The sequence below is a fragment of the Leucoraja erinacea genome, chromosome 4 (genome assembly GCF_028641065.1).
Source record: "Leucoraja erinacea ecotype New England chromosome 4, Leri_hhj_1, whole genome shotgun sequence".
NCBI lineage: Eukaryota > Metazoa > Chordata > Chondrichthyes > Rajiformes > Rajidae > Leucoraja > Leucoraja erinaceus.
The window spans coordinates 14,365,620-14,390,720 of record NC_073380.1 but is presented as its reverse complement, the minus strand read 5'-3'; the positions used below and the strand labels follow the sequence as shown (position 1 = coordinate 14,390,720).

Here is a 25,101-nt window from a genome sequence, read left to right as displayed (position 1 = left end):
GACTTTGCCCATTGTATTAAATCCATGTATGAAATATATGCGTTTTGTATAAAAAATAACCATGTGAATAAAATTTAACATGATTTTTTTTGGATAATGCAACCAAACCATATCAATTATATTTTGTTCAAAACGAGAAATTAAAGATTTATAATAATTAAGAGAATTTTCTAATTAATTCAATTTGTAATGTTTAGTCACTATTATTTATTAATATGGGTCAACATGTGATAACATGTTTAAATGTGAACTTTATTATCTGCCAGATTTCAATTATTCTGTATTTGTTTGCTTCACAAAACTGTAACTGTCATCAGTCTGTAATCATGTAACTTTCTGAGTGCTCCCTTAATTATCACTAGACTAAGTGGGACCCGTTGGGTCTCTGTCACACAGGAGGCTACGTCCCCCAACGTAATATTCCACCACCAACCCATAGCACCCAACTGCACAGGCACAGCTCATTTCCCCTCATCCCTAGCACTCTCTCCCCCTCCTCTTCACCTTCCCTCTTCTTTCCCCTCTTCTCCTCCCTTCCTCCAATCCCTCCCTCACCTCTCTCTTCTATCTCCTTTCCCCTACCCTCAGTCACTCCTTCCCTGCATCCATGACTCCTCTCCCCTCCCTACCCCCTCCTCTCCCTACCCTCTCATCTCCCACACCTCACCTCCCTTATCCCCTCACTATCCATCCTCACCTCCCCCCTCCTCTCTCTCTCTATTCCCCACTACCCCACTCCCCCCTCCTCTCCCTCTATTCACCCTCGTCCCCACTCTCCCTGCTCACCTCCTCCCTCTTCTTTTCCCTCTCCTCCTACCCTCCCCCAATCCCTCCCTCGCCTCTCCTTTCCCCTACCCTCAGTCACTCCATACCTCCATAACTCTCTCCACTCCCTTACTCCCCTCCTCTTCCTCTATCCCATCTCCAGACTATCCCATCCGCGGCAAGGTTGCTGCTCCTCTCCCTTCTTGCCGTGGCCCAGAGGAGGTGTCAACATGTGGGGGGGGGGGGGGGGGGGGGGGGGTGGTAAGAGAGCTTGCAGAAAAGATGGGGAAGAGCCATGGGGGAGAGGGGGGTACCACGGGGGAGGGGGGCAGGAGCCAGTGAGGGAGACCAGAAGGAAGGGGCTGAAGCTGCGGGGCATGCAATGGTGGTGCGCTTGGGACTCACAGCGGGCACTGGACACTCTCCTCCGCTGGAATCAGACTCTCCGCTATCAGTTTGGCGACATTGCCGCGCCATGCCGGGCCGCTTCCGGTCCCTGCAAAAATTGTGGCTGGTTGGAGACCTCCATGGCCTCCATCAGCTCCAGTAAAGACGCGATGGCGCAGGAAGGGGTGGGCCATCCCAGGGAGTGACAGAAGAAGAGACTAATCTGCGGGGCGCTGACTGGCAGGAGAGGAGATCGATCTGCGCACTCGTGGTTTTTAAGATTTTTAAACCTCGCTAACTTTTACAACATACCACCGATCGGAACAAAACTTGTGGCACTCGCAGCACAGGAGAACGGTGAGTGAGCTGGCGAAAAATCGTAGCGCGTACTGTTTTTGCACAAATAGAAAAACCAGGAGTGAGAGAGTGATAGAGAGAGAGAAAGAGAGAGGAAGATAGAGGGAGAGAGATGGAGAGATAGATAGAAAGCAAGCATTTTAAATGCCTGTGTTAGCATAACTTTGTTTGCAGAAGTGGGATTACACCTGTACAACTATTCAGTTCTTACATACCAGGAAGCTCAAAAACAGATTCTAGGTCAGCCTTTCTCTGTAAAACTTGACATACCTCTGAATGTGAGTGAAACCATTCATCAATTGGAACACTGATAGCAATGAGGTTAGTGAACACTAATTAGGGAAACAATACAAATATAACTCAAATTTCAAAATGTCCAGATCTTGTATAAGAGACACAACAAGCAAAGAACTGTGATTTATTTATTTCAATTGAATATTATAGTTTGGTGTGAATACTTTCTATCATTTATCAATTTGTATGCAGTATCTTTTTAAGTGAATTCAAGTGAAATGGAAATGATAATAAAGGGAAAAGAGAGAAGAATATCCAAATGGAAATGGCCTCCAGTCTTTTTGTCTCCCCCATGACCTTTCTTGCAAGTTTCTATCAGTCTGGACACTAAATTTAAATGGAAGTCATCTTAACCCAATCAACCTCACACTGCTGCCACACCGGCTGAGTTTCTCCAGCCGTTTTGTCTACCTTTGATTTTCCAGCATCTGTAGTTCCTTCTTAAACATTTATTTATTTGCCTCTGTACTCCACAATTTGAGATTTGTAATAGGAAAAAAAAATCACATGTGGTTAAAGTACACATTGTCAGAATTTAATAAAGGCCATTTTTATAGATTTTGGTTTCACCAGTAGAAATTACAGCAGTGTCATGTTTAGTTTACTGTTGCATATCCTTTGCATGCAATGACTGCTTGAAGTCTGCGATTCATGGACATCACCAGTTGCTGAGTGTCTTATCTGGTGATGCTCTGCCAGGCGTGTAATGCAGTCATCTTTAGCTTATGCTTGTTTTGGGGGCTTGTCCCCTTCACTTTTCTCTTCAGCATATAAAAGGCACGCTCAATTGGGTTCAGATCGAGTAATTGACTTGGCCACTCAAGACGTGACCATTTTTTAGCTTTGAAAAAATCCATTGTTGCTTTAGCAGTATGTTTGCGATCATTGTCTTGCTGTAGAATGAACCGCCGGCCAATGCAATGTGAGGACTTGGCACCGACAGACGAGAAGCCGAAGCAAAGAAGTGGAAGCCAAATAACCGAATGGAAACGAAGCCGAAACGCCAAATAACCGAATGTAAACGAAGCCGAAACGCCAACTAACCAAAAGGTGGGACGCCTAAATGCAAACTAACCAAAAGGGTGGGACGCCTAAATGCAAACTAACCAAAAGGGTGGGATGCCTAAAAGCCAACTAATCGAAAGGCTGCGTTGCCTAAAAGCAAACTCACCGAATGGCCGCTCTGTTGAAACGCCACCTACCCGAAAGGCGGCGTCGCCTACAAGCCAAAGCACCGACTGCCGCTCAACCGAAAAGAGAAGAGAGAGGGAAAAAGAAGGGACATGACGTTGCGAGAGGGGAGAGGGGGGGGGGGGGGGACTTGTCAGCGATTGGTCCAGACCCCCGCGTCCAAATCACATCACTGTAAGAAGGGAGGGAGAGGATGGGGAATTACAGACCAGTTAGTCTAACATCTGTAGTGGAGAAAATGCTAACATTGTAGCCACATTTGGAAAGTGGTGAAATCATTGGACAAAGTCCTACCGCTCCATTTTTTCGAGGATGTAACCTGGATAAGGGGAGAACCAGTGGATTTGGTGTATCTGGACTTCCAAAAGGCTTTCGACAAGGTCCCACATAAGAATTAGTATTAGTATAGCTAAAAGCCCGCGGCATTGGGGGTTCAGTATTGATGTCAGGGTGGCCGTGCGAGAGTGGGGGGCTGCAAACCCGAGGGTAAATGGGCGCACCTTCAGCCGCTTACAACTTGGTGCTTGCGGTTCAGATTGCCGAGTCAGGGTGACCTATGGGCTTGTTTGTGCAGGGAAAATGTGAGGTTATCCCCAGGAAAGCAGACTATTATCTCCCGATACAGCGGTGGGTGAGACGCATGCAGGAGAGGCAGTAAAGAAAGCGAATGGTATGAGCTTTCATTGCAAAAGGAGAGTATAAAGCAGAGAGACTGCAGAGGGTCTTGGTGAGACACCTGGAGTATTGGAGTTTTGGTCTCCAAATCTGAGGAAGGACATTATAGCCATAGAGGGGGTGCAGAGACGGTTCACCAGACTGATTCCTGGGATGAGAGAGAGAAGGGAGACTTGGGATACTCTCTAGAATAGAAGATTGAAAGGATGGTAAGAGAAGGGTTGGACAGGCTAGAGAGGAGATTGTTCCCGAGAGGGAGAGGACAAGGGGAGGAGGGGAAATCCTTTAAAAAAGAGATGAGAAGAACTTTTTTCACACAGAGAGTGGTGAATCTCTGGCACTCTCTGCCACAGAGGGTAGTTGAGCCAGTTCATTGGCTATATTTAAGAGGGAGTTAGATGTGGCCCTTGTGGCTAAGGGGATCAGGGGGGTATGGAGAGAAGGCAGGTACGGGATACTGGGGGGGAATGGGGTGCAGGCTCATGGCCTTCCTCCCCAATAAAATCATTTTAAACTAACAATATCCACTTTAACCACGTGATTTTTTCTATTACAAATCACAAATTGTGGAGTATAGAGGCAAAAAGATAACTGATAGGTCTTTGTCCCAAACATTATGGAGGGTACTGTAAATACATAAGACTGATATTTAAATTAAGAGAGCTACTATAAAGACTCTTAAAGCAACTGCTAATTTAGTCATATTCAACTACTTGTACCCCATTACAAATTCCTATTTTATAATCCTGGTAGGCAGGCTCATCTGCAGTGTTGTTATCAAGATGTCCTACCAACTCTCAAAATTAATACCAGACCCTAACAAGTCTCATGACATCAGGTCCAACATAATCCCGTGTTTTTGCTCTTGATTACACCTACTTCCCTCCCTCAGCATAGAAGATACCTGGAAGTAATAAGGACATCAAATGGATTATGCATTGAGGATGCTTGTGTCAATCACCAATGGTAGTTTGGTTGCAATGCTTCTGGCCAGAATTGTGAGACTTGAGAATATAACTATCAAACCAAGCCTGCAGCAGCTAGTGAGCAAAGCAACAGAAGCAATAAACCTACAAATGTGTTCTCACCCATTTTAGAAATATTTGTCAGCAATAGCAATGGTATAGAATTAATAGCAATGGTATTATAGACCACTGTAATGTCTTTGTTGAGAATGTTGTTTCACACTCAAGTATGTGATACTATCATTAAGCTAAATAGAATAGGCTCAAAGCAGATCCAGTAGGTCAAAACAGGGCACCCGAAGTAGCAGAAATGTATTTCACTGCAACTGGGCCTCAGGGCCCAGCATATACTTTCCTCTATTATTAGGATCAAGACAGGGTTGAAGAGATGCCTGGGGAAGCATCAAAGAAAACTAAAGTGGAGGTGCAACCTGGTGAAGTGGCAATTTGTCTTTCCAAATACATGTATATCTTATTTCTTGAAATTCACACCAACAAATTTAAGCTCCCTAATCAAATCTGCTCTATTATACTGTACCAAACTCAGAATTGCCTTTTTCCTGTTGGCTCAACCATGAGCTGAAAATCCATCTCATATGTGTTATATCTGGACTTCCAGAAGGCTTTCGACAAGGTCCCACATAAGAGATTAGTATGCAAACTTAAAGCACACAGTATTGGGGGTTCAGTATTGAAGTGGATAGAGAACTGGCTGGCAGACAGGAACCAAAGAGTAGGAGTAAACGGGTCCTTTTCAGAATGGCAGGCGGTGATTAGTGGGGTACCGCAAGGCGCAGTGCTGGGACCCCAGCTATTTACAATATATATGAATGATTTGGACGAGGAAATTGAATGCAACATCTCCAAGTTTGCAGATGACACAAAGCTGGGGGGGCAGTGTTAGCTGTGAGGAGGATGCTAGGTGGCTGCAAGGTGACTTGGATAGGTTGGGTGAGTGGGCAAATGCATGGCAGATGCAGTATAATGTGGATATATGTGAGGTTATCCACTTTGGTGGCAAGAACAGGAAAGTAGACTGTTATCTGAATGGTGGCCGATTAGGAAAAGGGGAGATGCAAGGAGACCTGGGTTTCAAGGTACACCAGTCATTGAAAGTAGGCATGCAGGTGCAGCAGGCAGTGAAGAAAGCGAATGGTATGTTAGCATTCATAGCAAAAGGATTTGAGTATAGGAGCAGGGAAATTCTACTGCAGATGTACAGGTGAGACCACACCTGGAGTATTGTGTACAGTTTTGGTCTCCTAATCTGAGGAAAGACATTCTTGCCATAGAGGGAGTACAGAGAAGGTTCACCAGACTGATTCCTGGGATGGCAGGACTTTCATATGAAGAAAGACTGGATAGACTCGGCTTGTACTCGCTAGAATTTAGAAGATTGAGGGGGGATCTTATAGAAACTTACAAAATTCTTAAGGGGTTGGACAGGCAAGATGCAGGAAGATTGTTCCCGATGTTGGGGAAGTCCCGAACAAGGGGTCACAGTTTAAGGATAAGGGGGAAATCTTTTAGGACCGAGATGAGAAAAACATTTTTTTCATACACAGAATCTGTGAAATTCTCTGCCACAGAAGGTAGTTGAGGCCACAGTTCATTGGCTATATTTAAGAGGGAGTTAGATGTGGCCCTTGTGGCTAAATGGATCAGGGGGTATGGAGAGAAGGCAGGTACAGGATACTGAGTTGGATGATCAGCCATGATCATATTGAATGGCGGTGCAGGCTCAAAGGGCCGAATGGCCTACTCCTGCACCTATTTTCTATGTTTCTATAGGCATTCTGCAAATTCCTTTCACTTGGGATCCAGTATCAACCTGATTTTCCTAGTCTATCCACATATTGAAATTCCCCATGTTCACTGTAATATTGCATTTCTTGCATGCCTTTTCTATCCCCTGATGTAATTTACACCCTACATTTTGGCTGTTATTCAGAGGCCCGTATATAACTCCCATCAGAGAAAGAGTCCCAATAGACAATAGGTGCAGGAGTAAGCCATTCTGCCCTTCGAGCCAGCACCACCATTCAATGTGATCATGGCTGATCGTCCACAATCAGTACCCCATTCCTACCTTCTCCTCATATCCCCTGCCTCCGCGATCTTTAAGAGCCCTATCCAGCTCTCTCTTGAAAGCATCCAGAGAACCGGTCTCAACCGCCCTCCGAGGCAGAAAATTCCACAGACTCACAACTCCCTGTGTGAAAAAGGTTTTTCCTCATCTACATTCTAAATGGCTTACCCCTTTTTCTTAAACTGCGGCCCCTGGTTCTGGACTCCAACATTGGGAACATGTTTCCTGCCTCTAGCGTGTCCAAACCTTTAATAATCATATGTTTCAATAAGATTCCCTCTCATCCTTCTAAATTACAGAGTATATAAGCCCAGCCACCCCATTCTCTCAGCATATGACAGTCCCGCCATCCCGGGAATTAACCTTGTAAACCTACGCTGCACTCCCTCAATAGCAAGAATGTCCTTCCTCAAATTTGGAGGGCGTGGTCTCACTAGGGCCCTGTACTACTGCAGAAGGACCTATTTGCTCCTATACTCAACTCCTCTTGTTATGAAGGCCAACATGCCTTTCGCTTTCTTCACTGCCTGCTGTACCTGCATGCTTACTTTCATTGACTGATGAATAAGAACCCCCCAGATCCCGTTGTACTTCCCCTTTTCCCAACTTGACACCATTTAGATAATAATCTTCCTTCCTGTTTTTGCTACCAAAGTGGTTATCCTCACATTTATCCACATGAAACTGCATCTGCCCACTCACCCAAGCTGTCCAAGTCACCCTGCATTTTCATAGCAACCTCCACTCAGCTTTGTGTCATCTGCAAATTTGCTAATGTTACTCCTGGTATTGACATCAAAACAACTTTAACTGAGTGTGGCCCTGATTTAAAAATGGTCAATGGGTATCAGGACAAAAATATTTTTCTAATTGGAATCATACTTTGCATAAAAGAAAATGTTTTGGTTGTTGTAGGTCAACTATCTCAGTACCAACACATCTCTGTAGGAGCTCTTTTCTGCAAGCCATCAGCCTCTATTAAAACCATCCATCTTAGACCTGAAAATCAATTCAATTTCTCTTTCAACAGTTGCTTAATGTTTCTAGCATCTTCTGTTTGTATTTCAGAGTTCCAGAATCTGCATTTTTTAATTTAATTTGCTTTTGTAACTTCTGTTCAATGGTAACCCTTTGGATATTAATGGTGTAGTATTTGTTCATAGTAATAGGATTGAATGTCAACGGCAGGTGTCGTGACTCCCTCTTGTGACTCCCTCTTGTGGAAATGGTCATTGTCTGACACTTTTGTCAGTAACATTACATGTCATCTATCTGTCCTGATTCCATGCAGGTCTTACTGCACAAAGGCATTTATTTGAGAAATTCTTAATGGAGATTAATATTGTGCAATTATACACAAACCTCCTATGTAAAAACATCCTCAGCTGTTTAAGTCAATGAAGCAGTCCACAGGCAACACGGCCAAGGCAACATCTAGATATGGACTGACAATTGGCAGGTATCACTTGGACTGGTCCAAATGAACAGCTTACCCGACCACCCACCTATAATGTATAATTGCATTACTCAGCTAAATCCCCTACCATCAAAGTTCTAGAAATGAGCATTGAAATAAGCATTGACAAATAACTAAACTAAACCACCATTCATAAATATTGTAATTACATGAATATGTTGGTGATTGGATATCTTACTGTCACCTAGTGACACCAAGAAACTCAGCTCGTCAGCAGTCTTCTTGATTGATGCCCCCCACCACACCATTGCATAGTGGCTGTAGTAATGTGGCACTCAGAAAATGTATTGCAATTACTCACCTGGGTTCTTCTTACAGCAACTCTTTGTCAAGATAACACAGGCAGAATGCACATAGGAACTTCAAAAGGACTGAAGCAGTTCAATAATGTAGTTCACTGCCACCTTCTCCGGGGGACATGGGAATGGACAACAAATGCTGACCTTGTTAGTAATACCCATATCCCGAACATTGAATAAACAATTAAATAGACTGGATTACTGTAGAATTGGAAATAAAATTAAGGCAGGGGGCTTGCTGTCATTTTACCAGTCTACCATGAATTTACAACATATTCTCTGATGATTTCTTCCTTTCCACTATTTACATAAAAGTATTGGTTTTGGTTCAGAGATAGCCCTGGTCCAATGTAACATGGATTAAATGTACATGATCCGTCAATGACAAGTATACATTGTGGTAAGTTGCTGTTATCGGGTAAGATATCAATCAGCCCACAACTTCCATCAATAGATCATACAAGGGTTGCCTGCTTCATGGTGCCCTACAAATCATGACCTATACTGACTTCAGTATATACTGCTAATACTGAAATGTCCAGCATTGCACCATTGTGGGAGCTGTTAGTCAGCAGTTCCCATTAAAAATCCCAGCATTAATTTGTCAGACAACTGAGGTTAGAAAAAAAAAAATCTGGCAATGTTGGTCACAACTCAAGTACAGACCCTGACAAAGCATGTCAATTTTTTTGTCCAAAAACCTGTGCTTTTTCTTCTATAGTGTGTTTTCAGTCAGTGATCAAAATAGATAACCAAAACTCTTATTTTTTCACTGCATATTATTGACAGGCTTCTTAAAGTGCATTATATTTTAAAACAATGAGTTTTGAATAAAAATAATTTCAAAAAGGATTGACAATAGCAAATTAAACTCTGGAACTTTTCAAAAAATTATCAAAACAAAACAATAAAAGCATTAATGCTTTAATAAATCAAAAGATGCTCCAAAGCTTAGTTCCTAAATGACCTTGCTGGTTCATCTTTTTAGCAGACATTACACAAAGACATTTGAAGATGACTCACAACGATTTGACAGCAGAGACATGCATAGAGTGTCGACTCCGCTGGGAACCTCATACCATGCTTCATAATAAAAGTTTGAAAATTGTGGCAATGACATCAATGGAATAAACATATAAAGAAAATTATTTAATATATTTAAATTATTTAATATCATTTTATTGAATTCGTTTTTTTAATGCAACGAGAAGGTTATGAGCTGAGCATATTCCCGTCTCCAGCATGGCAAGGAAGCAAATACAAATCGCATGGCAGCAGCTATTCTTGTACAGTTTGGCTTCATAAAATCCAAGGGTGAGTATATGATACATTACAAAAATAATTAGTCTAAACAAAGTTATATTTCGGTAAGAAAGTGTATCAGATAGGACATTGAGATTCTTAACAAGTTTTCTCCCTTTTAACAAAACAAATGTAAATTACACAATGGGGATTTTGTTATTTCAGAGTTTAAAAGGCTGCAGGAACGCAGAATGGTAGTAGGGATAATATCTACCGGACTCGGGTGTTTATTTTTGTTTCATCAAATCGACAAAAAATTATTGGACCCTTTTCCAACAATATGTTATAACGCATGCTTTTTTTTTTTAATAAATGCTGCGTCCGGCGTCTACTGTACACCTGGTGTAATATCAGAAAGCAGACGGTGCAAACCAGGAGATAGACGAGGCTGAGCTTCTCTGGGAACATGTTGAGAGTGAGGGAAGGGAGAGGAGAGTTTGAAGCAACGCCGCCATCCTGCAGCAGCTGGGAGTGAGCCCGGGCGGTATCCTAGCAACAGCGGAGTCAGGGCGGGCAGCCGCCGCCGGCCGGACAGCCAGCCCTCCCCATCAAACGTAAACACGGGGCTCGTCGGCCAGGATAGAAAACAAATGGTATAAAAAAACCTGATGACATGTTACTATTACCCCGGCGTTTGATGTGCAGTTGGTCCAAGCTTGGCCGGAGTCGCAGCGGGTCGCTGGTGATGGTTGGCGGTGGTCGGGCCGCGTCCGGCAGTGCGCCACCGTGACGGGGCTCACCCGAAAACGGACCCCGGAACCCGGGAGCCGGACCCCGGAGACCAGAGACCAGAGACCCGAGACCCGAGACCCGAGACCCGAGACCCGAGACCCGAGACCCGAGACCCGAGACCCGGAGACCCGGAGACCCCGAGACCCCCCATCCATCCACCCGCCGCCCCCCGAGCAAGAGGCAGCCTGCTCGCCCTCCATTTTGAAGAGCCACACACAGCCTTGGGTAATGATGCTGCTGCTACTGTTGCTTTATTCCTTTTATCCCAGTTAATAATTATTCTCTGGATCTTATTTATCGATACTAACGAGGCGACCGGTAAATTATCTTCATTAGCATTAAAAGTGAATCAATTTGTTTTTCTGCTTTATCAACATGCCAGAATACTTAACTATGAACTGGATAATTTGAAGTCTTGCATTTTTTTTAAATTATCTGTAGCAGTAATATTGCAGTAAATTTGATTTAAAAATCCACAATTAAAGTTATTTCTGCCTTCGTGCGCTTTAAAGTGAAAGACTAAAACAAGTTAATGCATTAACGACTGATGTATGTTTCAACATGCAACAGAGCATTAAATATAAAGATACAAACATACTTAAAATCTATATCCACGATTCAGCTGATGCGTAATTTGTGGAAAATAAATACTAACAATTATCATTGTCCCTTAAATTATGTTCTAGAAAACTGCGTGAATTGTGCTTGACCAGACATGAAAACGACTACTGTTACTCCTAAACTTTAAAAAAAAAACGTAAATGTACCATAACATCCTTTTAAATTATATATGTGGTTCGGAATATTTCAATTAAACATCGACATTGTGTGAAGAAGGTGTAAAACAAACTAATTATTTTCAGTTAAAGGTGTACATTATAACCTGTTATACCACGTTCAAATAACTTCGGCAACATTTTGTTTGTAATGTTGTAGATTTTAACATAATTACATTGTTCTCGGGGCAATTCAATTTATTGCTAATGAAAGGTACTTGTATTATTTACTGCAACAATGTTCCTATTATCAGTAATATCACGTAAAACCTGCTCATATTTATGTAATCTATCAAAATAGTCAGTGTGAAATGTATACCAATTCTAATTATAATTGGCAGCTGTGCTCAACCAACGATGCATAAACTGATCATACGTGTGTAAATGTTTTTAATTATAAGAAAACATAGTCACTGTAATTTATTTTGGTACAAGTAGAGTAATATTAATCTATACATGGTAGGAATGGTCATTAATATTGAATAGTTAAAAAATATTCTATCAGCCATCTTCACTTCATAACTATTTTTTAAATAGATAGTTAATCAACTCATTTGCATGTTGCCTGCTAGTAAATGAACAATTATAAAGGTGGGTGTGCAGAAAGTCAGCTGAAGAAATGTTTCTACATCTTACACATTTAATTTTTTTAACCTTTTTCTATGGTTTGTATGGAAACTTATTATTTATTTTATGTAAAGCACTTTGGTGTCAATGCGAGTTGACTTAAAACGTGCTATATAAATAATACTTACTTACTTACACATAAAAAGAAAATTTAGCAGCCCAATTTGGGTTTTAATAAGATATCTATCTTTTGGTAAAAATCGCAGTTGAATTGATATCATTGACATCGTGTCATCTTGAGTGCAGGAGAACCAGGGTATTTTTATGTTGTAAATCATATTTTTAAAAATCAGTCTATTTGTTGCAAATACCTGTGAACCCAATTTATTCTCTTTCATTTTGCATCTCTATCCAATCATATTAGCTACTATTTAACCCCCTATAACTATAGATTACATTCGTTTTTAACAAAAATATCTTTGGAAATTACAATGAAACCAAACATGAAACTTTCCTATTGTTTTAAATGCTCTAAGGTAAGTCTTTCAGCTTTGGTTTGTTTGAATACTATTTGAAATTGGTAAGCTGTAGTGGCCTAGAGACTGGAGCAGTTTATTCAACTCTTCTGGCATCAGCGATCAGATGACAGGAAAATGCAGTCCACAGATTTTGTAGACCATGTTATTTTATTTATTCAAATCATTAAATGGGATACGGAAGGTATTGCTGTTCAACTACAAAATAATGAATGGGGAAAAGGCCGTTCATGCTGCTTCAACCTCAAATTGAACACTGGTGCAACTCTGTAGATACCAAACCCTGAGCATTTTTAACTGATGTAATAATTAAAACCTAAACTATTACCAAAGTATGTGTAGAAAGGAATTGCAGATGCTGGTTTAAACCAAAAACGGACACAAAATGCTGGAGTAACTGAGCGGGACATGCAGCATCTCTGGAGAGAAGGAATGGGTGATGTTTCGGGTCAAGACCCTTCTTCAGACTGGGGTCTCGACCCGAAACGTCACTCATTCCTTCTCTCCAGACATGCTGCCTGTCCCACTGAATCACAACAGCATTTTGTGTCTATCTTCAGTTATTACCAGAGTATTCTGAAAATGTGAAAATATTGTGAATGTTTACATTATTCATTTTAAGATTTAGTCTTAAATTCCATACATAGTCAATCAAATGTTATTTTGTATTTTTTGTTTCAAATTATCTATGAAACAGATTATTTCGAGTTTAAATTATCTTCAAATGATTTTGAGAGAGAATTGTTTATCTTCCATGTTTTGTCAAATATACGTAACATATCAAAATTACAATGTATACATTTGCACATTCTGAAAACGATTCTGTGAACTGCATTTTCATAATTCAGACATTATTTGTGATGGCATCCTTACAAGAGGCAGATGAGATGAAGGGTTGGCTAGGTAGCTGCGAGAGTAGGTGGGTTTACAGTAAATGCCCTGAGATGAAAACCAAGAGACCCATAAAAGAGAGAGAGAGAAGCGTCAGAAATGAGCCAAGTGAATTTGAAAGCAGTGGTAGTTAGTGGAGAAGGTGATAAAATTGACGAGTCCCTCACAGGCACAGCAGCACCGATGCAGCCATCGATGGAGAGAAGTCGTGGAGTAAAGCCAGGTATTACTAGAGTGAAGTTAGAAATAGTTTTAAAATGTTAAGGGTGCTAGTAGTTTGGAATTATCTTTACATTTGACAGATGATGCCAGTGAGTTTTAATTTTTATAATTAGATTGATACTTATCAGGTAACTGAAGGCAAGTACTTGACATTGAATCATAGATTGCCCATGACCTCATTTGATGATGGAGTAGGCTTGTGTGATTAACTGATTTAACCTTGTTCCTATTTCATCAGGTTTGACTCGGTATCAGGTTTGCTGAAATGTTTGTTATGGTTTAGTATGTTAAAAGCACCAGTTTGTTTTGATGTGGGTCACCAATATAACTTGCCAAAGTGAAGAACCTGTGAATTTATTGATGGAAGTCGGTGTACAGATTGTAGTGTTTCCCTAAATATCAAAATCAGTTAGTTTGTACGAAGCGTTTATGTGGCGTGCACCTTTAGTAAAAACAAAGGTCAAGTGGTCACTTTTTACTGTTTTCTTCATTCATAATTTCTTTCTATATTGACAATGTATAAAGTAATGCTCCTTCACTCTTGTAATGACAATCCCATGAAAAGGGTTTAATTGAGGTTGAGATACTTCAAATTACACTGAGATGAACACTTTCGTTCCAATCTCTACGTGTATCACACTCAGTTTATTGATTTTTTCTGCTTCGTTGCTCTTATTCTTATGCTTATTGCCAAGTTTATACTTAATGCTATTTTGTACGCTGGGATTTTTTTCTCATATTTGATTTATTTCTTAAATCTGTAAGCAAAGTCAATTTTGAAAGAACATACATTAGAGGCATAAAATGGTGCATAAGGTATCGTATTAATCTACAGCATCATGGAACCAGACATGTTGAACAATTCAGTGAAACAAAGAACATTAACAGATGGGACTGTCTGTTAACATGATCATTTTGGCATAATGGAAAAAAGAATTTTCAAGTTTAGGAAATCAGGATATAGAAGTTATTTTGGTGAGGTAAGAAGTAATAAAACCATGAAGTCATCTGTGGGAGAGGTCCGCGGGGTTCCCTTGCAGTAAATAACCATAAGGCACGACAGAGAATAAGCAAATACATAATGGGAGCATGTTAGAAAAGTACAGCTATAATATTGGTAGGGGGAGAGAATTCATCTACATGCAGAGTAGAAAAATGAATTGGACAAAAGTAGTCTAGATGAGGAATTCATTATATTTTGAGGTTAGTTTCTTTGAACAGCAATGAAATGGGATTCATTAATTACCTCATCATAAAAGCAACCCCCACCTTAACCCAGACACCAGCGATCAGAAAAAGAAGAAGTTATAAAATACTATAGTTAGTGTTTGTAATTTAACCAAACAGATTGCCAAATTATGATAAGTTTTAGCAGGCACCCAAAAAATTACAAGATCAGGAACCAAAACATCTTCCTCTGATACATATGCAATCAAGGTTACATCCCACCATTGACTGGCATAACATAGAGTTTTGAAATGCTGGCATCCCTACAGTACAACCTACCTGTGTGAAAGGAACAATGAAAACAAAAATGTTATGTGCAATGATTGTAGGCAAGGAGGTTTTCATTCATGAATCGTACAGCTGTAGTTTACTCGGAACAGTTATTTGCTCATTTGACAACTATTACATTATGAATTTTATATCTGTTTAATAGGTACTGCAAAAATTGGACCCATATTGTACTTTGTGTGCTACAGGTGACATTTTTTTCCCCAGACCGACATACAGTGTGCACATCCACATGTTTGTGGTACATGTTTACCAGAAGCCATTTTGATGAGTATGTTAGCATGAGCACTGTTAATATCTGCCAAATGTACACATGATCGACTATTACAAGAGTCAATCCAATGTTTAAACTAATGGAGCCATCTTGAAACACAACAATCTAGCGTTCACCTCTTAATGTGGCTTCAGGATTGATTACTCCTTTTCTACATTTCCATGCTCTTGCCCCACTCCACCAGCTGTTCTTCATTATTGGTGGATTCATCAATCACTTGCATGTCAGTTTCTGTTGATTTCTACTGGCTATTGATATGATTGGTGGTTGGATGATTTCTAGAGATCTTTATTTCCGCAGGGTGCTCTGTGTCTTAAGCAACATGATCCTGGTTACAAGAATTTAGCATGTGGCAAAAGTTCCTAGGTAGGAGCATTATGGGCCTGTCCCACTTAGGCGACTGCAGGAGACTATGCAGTCGCTGATGGTTTACCAGGAATCGCCTTCATGGTCGTGAGGAGTTCCCGCATTCTGGGAACTAATCGCGGCCTCATTATGGTCGCCATGAACTTTTCAATGTGTTGGTTATTAATTTATGCTGGTGTAAAGCTGTAATTTATGTAGGTGTAGGGATGTGGTAAGGGATCGATGAAAGGGATTTAAGATTATGGGGTGTGAGAATGGAGTGCGAGGAGAAGGAGGTATATCGAGATTGTCATCCATCATTTTAACCTCCGCATTGGCTAACTGACAAGCACTGTATATTTACCAGGTACATACATGGTAAATATATGAGCCTGAAAATCTGCAAATGTTCATTATTTATAGTGATTCAAGTTTGTTGCTTTTTCAGGTCTGGTTTTGGCACTGTCACCATTCCTACAGTTCCTATACGGTCTAAAACGAGTATAACTATTTTTCTCTGCTTCTAGAATGTTACTTACAGTTTTGATCAATTGATGTTAATGATGGCATTTAACCAGTTCATCAATTAATCATTGCTATGTTAAGATTTATTGCTTCTATCTATGTTGTGCCCTACTTCTGCTTTGTCATCAATCCTCACGCACTTTGCCTACTTGCTCTACTATGATGTCTCTTGGCTCTTATCAGCACTGCGCTTTGCTTTGAGAGGTTGGTTATGCCTTGTATGGTAGATAAGTATTTAAGAAAAAATAACATTTTGGTTGTAGGTGTTTGTGGTCTGTAGAGTGTACTTTAATTATTTATTTGCATCCTTATTTGCAGCTTATATTGATGGTTTGTGCTGTGGGATGGAAAATGCATATATTTGACTTTTAACATGTTATAATAATGTAGCTACCTCTGCATTTGTTTTAAGATAACACTATGATACATTATAAAGTCCGAAGAAGGGTCTCCACCCGAAACGTCACCCATTCCGTTTCTCCAGAAATGCTCTCTGACCTGCTGAGTTACTCCAGCTTTTTGTCTATCTTCAGTTTAAACCAGCATCTGGAGTTCCTTCCTACACAAAGTTTCTGCTTATTGCTTTAATTATTTTGAATTTTTACTGATTGGCAATAATGAAGTGAAGCTATGTTTTATTAGAAACCAATTTAAAGCATATCAAATGGGTACTTTTTCATTGCAACATAGCATCGTAAGCATATATTAACTCCTTTACTCTGAAGATTGTAAATCCAACCTCTCAGCTAACAAAAACACATTGACTTTCTAATTCTTTTTAGGAACAACTGAATCAGCTACCATAACCACTGGCATAAAGGAATAGGAATTTGATGTTTTATTGAGCACGAGACTGTCACCAGCATCACACGGGAGGGCTGGTCCCCCAACCCAATATTCCACCTCTCCACCAATTCCAATATTGGTGACCAGTGTTTGTTTGTTTGTTTGTCTTTTTGCACAAAGTCCGCGAGCATTGCCACTTTTCATTTCACTGCACATCTCGTATGTGTATGTGACGAATAAACTTGACTTGACTTGATTTGACAGTGGGGTGACAATGTTATTCACAGCTCAAACTGAGAGACGTGACCCTCTCGCTACCCCCCATCTTGCTGAGACTGACTGAGGCACTCAACACTTTTGGGGTTTTATAGTCTCTCTGGAAGGGGCGTGGCTTTCAGGAGAGAGAATCTCAACATTTTTTAAACACTAATAACTCTTATTTTTCATCATTGGGGAGAAATCCTCTTGTCCTGCGCAGCGGAGGGGGATTCTGAGTAAGATGGCCAGAAATCGCAGCCGTAAGTGGTAGCGTTCTTTCTAAAATCAATATACAGAACAACGGGAAGTGGTCAAGATCAGACTCTTTGTAATATAGATAGATATAATAATAATAATGGATGGGATTTATATAGCGCCTTTCTAGATACCTCGCATTATTCATTCACTCCTCAGTCACACTCGGTGGTGGTGAGCTACTTCTGTAGCCACAGCTGCCCTGGGGCAGACTGATGGAAGCGTGGCTGCTAATCCGCGCCTACGGCCCCTCCGACCACCACCAATCATTCACACACATTCACACACAAGCAAAGGTGGGTGAAGTGTCTTGCCCAAGGACACAACGACAGTATGCACTCCAAGCGGGATTCGAACCGGCTACCTTCTGGTCGCCAGCCAAACACTTAGCCCATTGCGCCATCTGTCGTCCCAATATCTATGCACAGGATACAAATATATTGTCAAATATGAAGTAAACTTTCAATTTAACATTTTTATGTATCCGCTTGTTGCGGCATACTAAATCGACACATAACAAAAACTCTGATCTTGTTATCTTCCAGTTTGCGCGTTTTTTCTATTTACGCAAAAACGGTACGCGATAGCGCTACAAATTTTTGCCAGCTCACTCCTGTTCTCCTGTGCTGTGAATGCACAACGTTTTGTTCTGATCGGTAGTCTATTGTAAAACTTAGCAAGGTTTAAAAATCTTTAAAACCACGCGTGCGTAGATCGATCTCCTCACCTGCCAGTCGGCGCCGCACAGATTAATCTCTTCTGTCACTCCGCGGGACAGTCTGTCCCTTCCTGCGCCATCGCGTCTTTACTGGAGCTGAGGGACACTCTGAATGGCCAGCGGAGGTTTCCAACTGGACACAATTTCAGAGAGACTGGAAGCGGCCCACCCCGGGGCGGAGACGGAGATGTCGCAAAACGGAAAGTGGAGACTCTGATCCCGGCTGAAGGGAACGACCAGCGTCCAGCACCCGCTGTAAGTCCCCATCGCACCGCCAGCCCCAGCCCCTTCTCCTCTGGTCATTCTTTCCCCATGGCACTTCCTCCCTCTTTTCTCCGAGTTCTCTCCCCTCCCCGCCCACAACACCCCACAACCCCCCCCCCCCCACATACCCCCTCCGCCCCCCCCCCCACAACCCCACAACCCACTGCCCCATCCACCACCACACCCCCCCCCCCCCCCCACAACCCCACACACCCTCCTCCCCCTCCACACACACACCCCCCTCCACACACCCACCACCCCACCCACCCACACACACACCTTTCCCCTCCCCCGCCCCCACACCCCTCCTCTGCCACCCCTCCCCCCCCCCCCCCCCCCCCCCCCCCCCCCCCAGCTGCGCCTGTGCAGTTAGGGGCTATGGCGGTGTGGTGAAATATTGCGTTGGGGGTATGGGTTGCGTTGTGGAAACGGGTGAGTGGTGGAATATTGCGTTGGGGGAATGGATGAGTGGTAGAATATTGAGTTGGGGAATGGGTTGCTTTGGGGGACAAGGCCTGCCTTGTGACTGGGACCCAACGGGTCCCACTTAGACTAGTTATATGTTAATCTTGTACTGCCACAATGTAAAAATTCCAACTGAGCATCGTCCTTTGTATGTTTGTTTCCCATATTGTTTTGCTAAGTCTAAATTATTGAGTGTTTTGCTCATTTCATCTTTTAAACTAATTTTGCTCTTTTAATTAGCATTAACTCTATCATGGATAGTTGTCAGTTTTTGTAAATTTCTTTGTCTTATCTTTTTTCATATATTGCACACAACTTTGAGATTCAAAATGTCTGGAGGCTCAGCTCAAAATAACCACCGTATAATAAACTGTTTTTGTTAAGCTTACTGAGGTTTCCAAGTGTATTCTAAAGAAGAGCTAACTAAATTTCTGTCGTGCATCAAGAATTGATTGACTGTTGCATACAGCTGATAATGGTGCCAAGTTAATCAGAGGACACAAAGTTGTTTGCTTCTGTTTTGGGAGAAGCATTGGGTTAAAGCAAAAATAGGCACTTCCAGTCAATTATTGTGGATGGAAAACCTGCAAGGGGACAGTAGCAGTCTTGTAAAGGTAAATGTGCTTTGAAAATGAACGCTAATGATGTGTGGTATGTTATCTGTTTGACGGCATAGATTAAATGTAACGTTATTTTTCCACTGTAAAACCTCAAAGATTGAATTTCTTTTCATTTAATAGAAATGTTTCCCACAAAATTTTAATCTCACAAAATAAAGAATTTAGGAACCCATAGAGATTAGGGACAATAAAAGGCAGAGAAAAAACAAATATTCAGAGAAATCGTAAATATGCCTGAGGGGCTAATGAGATTAGAGAGAATGAAAAAAGAGAGAATGCAGAAAAACAGCTATTGGACTATAGCAGAATAGCCACAGGATGCTGGGATATCTCAGCGGGTGAGGCAGCATCTCTGGAGAGAAGGAATGGGCGACGTTTCGGGTCAAGACCCTTCTTCAGACTGTCGGGGGAGAGGGCTGGACAAATATAGAATGTAGTCATAGACAGTAAGACTAGTGGGAGAACTGGGAAGGGGATGGAGAGAGAAAGCAAGGGCTATCTGAAGTTAGAGAAGTCAATGTTCATACTGCTGGGGTGCAAACTACCCAAGCAAAATATGGGGTGCTGATCCTCCAAAAGGACAGAAAGGTCAGATTTGGAATGGGAGGAGGAGTTGATGTGCTGAGCCACCGGGATATCAGGTAGGTTAAGGCGGTCTGAGTGGAGGTGTTCAGTGAAACGATCGGCGAGCCTGTGCTTGGCCTAGCCAATGTAGAGAAGTTGACAGCTGGAACAGCGGATACAGTAGATGAGGTTGGAGGAGGTGCAGGTGAATCTCTGCCTTACCTGGAAGGACTTTGGGTCCTTGGATGTAGTCGAAGGGGAAGGTAAAGAGACAGGTGCGGCGTCCTGGGGAGGGGGTGGGAAGGGAGTTTCGGAGAAAAAGGTCTCTGCGGAAAGCAGAAAGGGATGGAGATGGGAAAATGTGGCCTGCAGTGGAATCCCGTTGGAGGTGGCGAAAATGTTGGAGGATTATATGCTGTTTGCGACGGTTGATGGGGGGGGGGGGGGGGGTGAGGTCAAGGGGGACCCTGTCCTTGTTATGAATGCGGGGGGGGGAAGGGGAGTAAGAGCAGAGCTGCGGGATATCGAGGAGACCCTAGTGAGAGCCTCATCTATAATGGAAGAGGGAAACCTCCGATGCCCAGGTATGGAACACCTCATCCTGGGAGCAGATGCAGTGCAGACAGAGGAATTGGGAGTAGGGGATAGTCTTTGTAGGAAGCAGGGTGGGAAGAAGTGTAGTCAAGATACCAATGGGAGTCAGTAGGTTTGTAGTAGATGTCGGTCAATGGTCTGTTTCCTGTGATGGAAACGGTGAGATCTAGAAACAGTAGGGAGATGTCTGAGATGGCCCAAGTGAATTTGAGTGCAGGATGGAAATTAGTGGTGAAGTTGATGAAGTCAATGAGTTCTGCATGGGTGCAGGAGGTAGTACCAATGCAATCTTTAATGTAGCAGAGGTAGAGATTGGGAATAGGGCCAGGAACGGGTTGTTCATACAGTCAGAGCACTTGGAATAATGCTATGAAGAACTGCAAATTTCAAGGAGATAAGGCAAGTGGGAATGTTTTTGAGAGACTGCATGAAGGATGACCAGCTCTTTCACTGAACTAGCTGAAAGGAGATTGCAGAGCAAGACATATTTCTGTGAGGTACAAATTCATTAATTCGTAAAATAAATTGAGCAACTGAACACACAGTGCTGAAAATATATTGGTCTAACTGGAGGGTGATATTTTGAATTTCAGGTGGTTGCTTTGAGAACCTTACTCAGTTTGAAACCTTACCATATAACAATTACAGCACTGAAACAGGCCATCTCGATCCTTCTAGTCCGTGCCAAACACGTATTCTCCCCTAGTCCCATATACCTGCGCTCAGACCATAACCCTCCATTCCTTCCCCGTCCATATAACTATTCAATTTATTTTTAAATGATAAAAACGAACCTGCCTCCACCACCTTCACTGGAAGCTCATTTCACACAGCCACCACTCTCTGAGTAAAGAAGTTCCCCCTCATGTTACCCCTAAACTTCAGTCCCTTAATTCTCAACTCGTGTCCCCTTGTTTGAATCTTCCCTACTCTCAGTGGGAAAAGCTTATCCACGTCGACTCTGTCTATCCCTCTCATCATTTTAAAGACCTCTATCAAGTCCCCCCCCTTAACCTTCTGTGCTTCAAAGAATAAAGCCCTAACTTGTTCAACCTTTCTCTGTAACGTAGTTGCTGAAACCCAGGCAACATTCTAGTAAATCTCCTCTGTACTCTCTCTATTTTGTTGACATCCTTCCTATAATTAGGCGACCAAATTTGTACACCATACTCCAGAATTGGCCTCACCAATGCCTTGTACAATTTTAACATTACATCCCAACTTCTATACTGAATGCTCTGATTTATAAAGGCCAGCACACCAAAAGCTTTCTTTACCACCCTATCTACATGAGATTCCACTTTCAGGGAACTGTGCACAGTTATTCCCAGATCCCTCTGTTCACCTGCATTCTTCAATTCCCTACCATTTACCATGTACGTCCCATTTTGATTTGTCCTGCCAAGATGTAGCACCTCACACTTATCAGCATTAAACTCCATCTGCCATCTTTCAGCCCACTCTTCCAACTGGCATAAATCTCTCTGTAGACTTTGAAAATCTACTTCATTATCCACAACCCCACCTATCTTAGTATCATCTGCATACTTACTAATCCAATTTACCACACCATCATCCAGATCATTGATGTACATGACAAACAACAGTGGACCCAACACAGATCCCTGTGGCACCCCACTAGTCACTGGCCTCCAACCTGACAAACAACCATCCACCATTACTATCTGGCATCTCCCATTCAGCCACTGTTGAATCCATCTTGCTACTCCACCATTAATACCCAACAATTGAACCTTCTTAACCAACCTTCCGTGAGGAACCTTGTCAAAGGCCTTACTGAAGTCCATATATACAACATCCACTGCTTTACCCTCATCAATTTCCCCAGTAACCTCTTCAAAAAATTCAAGAAGATTAGTCAAACATGACCTTCCAGGCACAAATCCATGTTGACTGTTCCTAATCAGACCCTGTTTATCCAGATGCTTATATATATTATCTCTAAGTATCCTTTCCATTAATTTGCCCACCACTGACGTCAAACTAACAGGTCTATAATTGCTAGGTTTAATCTTAGACCCCCTGTTAAACAATGGAACAACATGCGCAGTACGCCAATCCTCCGGCACTATTCCCGTTTATAATGACATTTGAAATATTTCTTTCATAGCCCCTGCTATTTCTACACTGACTTCCCTCAATGTCCTAGGGAATATCCTGTCCGGACCTGGAGACTTATCCACTTTTATATTTCTCAAAAGTGTCAGTACTTCTTCTTCTTTGAATCTCATAGTTTCCATAGCTACTCTACTTGTTTCCCGTTACCTCACATAATTCAATATCCCTCTCCTTGGTGAATACCGAAGAAAAGAAATTGTTCAATATCTCCCCCATCTCTTTTGGCTCTGCAGATAGCTGTCCACTCTGACTCTCTAATGGACCAATTTTATCCCTCGATATCCTTTTGCTATTAATATAGCTGTAGAAACCCTTTGGATTTACTTTCACCTTACTTGCCAAAGCAACCTCATATCTTCTTTTAGCTTTTCAAATTTCTTTCTTAAGATTCTTTTTACATTCTTTATACTCCTCAAGCACCTCATTTACTCCATGCTGCCTATAATTATTGTAGATCTCTCTCTTTTTCCGAACCAAGTGTCCAATTTCCCTCAAAAACCATGGCTCTTTCCAATTTTCCTTTCAACCGAACAGGGACATAAAGAATCTGTACTCTTAAAATGTCACCTTTAAATGTCCTCCATTTCTCATCCACATCTTTCCCATAAAACAAACTGTCCCAATTTACTCCTTTTAAATCGTTTTGCATCTCCTCAAAGTTAGCCTTTCTCCAATCAAAAATCTCAACCCTTGGTCCAGTTCTGACCCTCTCCATAATTATATTGAAACTGATGGTATTGTGATCACTGGTCCCGAACTGTTCCCCAACGCATACCTCTGCCACCTGACCTGTCTCATTTCCTGCCAAAGCACTGCTGTAATATCTTCCCTGACTAGCAATGCAACACCTCCAACTCTTGCCCCTACAATTCTATCACACCTGAAGCAACGAAATCCTGGAATATTTAGTTTCCAATCACAGCCCTCCTGCAACCATGTTTCACTGATCGCCACAACATCATACTTCCAGGTGTCAATCCAGGCTCTAAGTTCATCCACCTTTCTTACAATGCTCCTAGCATTAAAATATACACATTTGAGAAACCCACCCACTCTTATTCTCTGTTTATTGTCTTTTTCTTCTCTCTCCCCTACATTTTGGGTCAGAACAAAACCATTCTCTGCCTCTTGCCTCACACATAACTGACTGCTAGCTTTTCCAATTTGAGTCCCTCCCCCCAACCATACTGTTTTAAAGTCTTTGAAAATCTCCCCCCAGGAAATTTGGTCCCCCTCGAGTTCAAGTGCAACCCGTCCTTTCTGTACAGGTCGCACCTTTTAAAAAAGAGGTCCCAATGTTCCTCAAAACTTGAATCCATACACACTGCACTAGTCCCTCATCCACTCATTTATCCTCCACCTCGCTCCATTCCTACTCTCACTGTACGCGTGGCACAGGCAGTAATCCTGAGATTGTTACCTTTGCGGTCCTTCTCCTTAACTCTCTACCTAACTCCCTAAATTCTTCTTTCAGGACCTTTTTTCTTTTTTTCCCTTTTTCGTGGTTACCTATTTGTCCCACAACCTCAGGCTCCTCTCCCTCGCATTTCAGGATTTCTTGGACATGTTCAGACACATCCCTGACCCTGGCACCAGGGAGGCAAACTACCATCCGGGTCTCCTGTCTGCATCCACAGAATCGCCTATCCGACCCCCTGACTATAGAGTCCCCTATTACAATTGCCCTCCTCTTCTTTTCCTTACCCTTCTGAGCAACAGGACCGGTCTTTGTGCCAGAGCCCCAGCCGCTGTCGCTGTCCCCAGGGATTCTGTCTCCCCCACCCGTGCTCAAACATGAGTACTTATTTTCAAGGTGTACAGCCACCGGGGTACTCACCAGTCCCTGCCTCTGCCCATTGCCCTTCCTAACTGTGACCCAATTTTCTGTCTCCCGTGGTCTTGGAGTGACCACCTCCCTGTAACTCCTTTCTATGACCTCCTCGCTCTCCCTGAGCTATTCCAGGTTCCTAACACAGTCCCTTAGGAGCCCCATCTCGACGCACCTGGCGCAGATATGGACGTCTGGAGAGCACTCAGACTCCATGACCTCCCACATCTGACATCCAGAACAGTAAACTGCCCTGGTCCTAATTCTCCCCCTTATCCAAATACAATAAAGCCTTACCCGGGATACAAGCCAATCAGCTGCGTCCTCTGGTCCTCTTCCACGAATCAGAGGCTTCCACCAGAATCCTTCTTTGGAAGTGAGATGGAACGTTGCAGATTTGGGTAACTCACAGCTCCAGGTAACTCC

General features: G+C 42.3%; 1 protein-coding gene across 2 annotated transcripts in view; it reads left to right on the top strand.

The window, feature by feature from the left end:
• The first annotated feature begins 9,505 nt into the window (after nucleotides 1–9,505).
• Nucleotides 9,506–25,101, top strand: part of LOC129696172 (transmembrane protein 200A-like) — a 42,346-nt gene continuing 26,750 nt past the window's right edge. Inside the window, exon 1 of one of the 2 annotated variants that reach the window (XM_055633742.1) lies at nucleotides 9,506–10,394. The gene's annotated coding sequence lies outside the window, so the exon portion shown is untranslated. Of the gene's footprint in view, nucleotides 10,395–10,679; nucleotides 10,759–25,101 lie in introns of those variants that run through there. The other variant, XM_055633741.1, reaches the window with a different exon arrangement.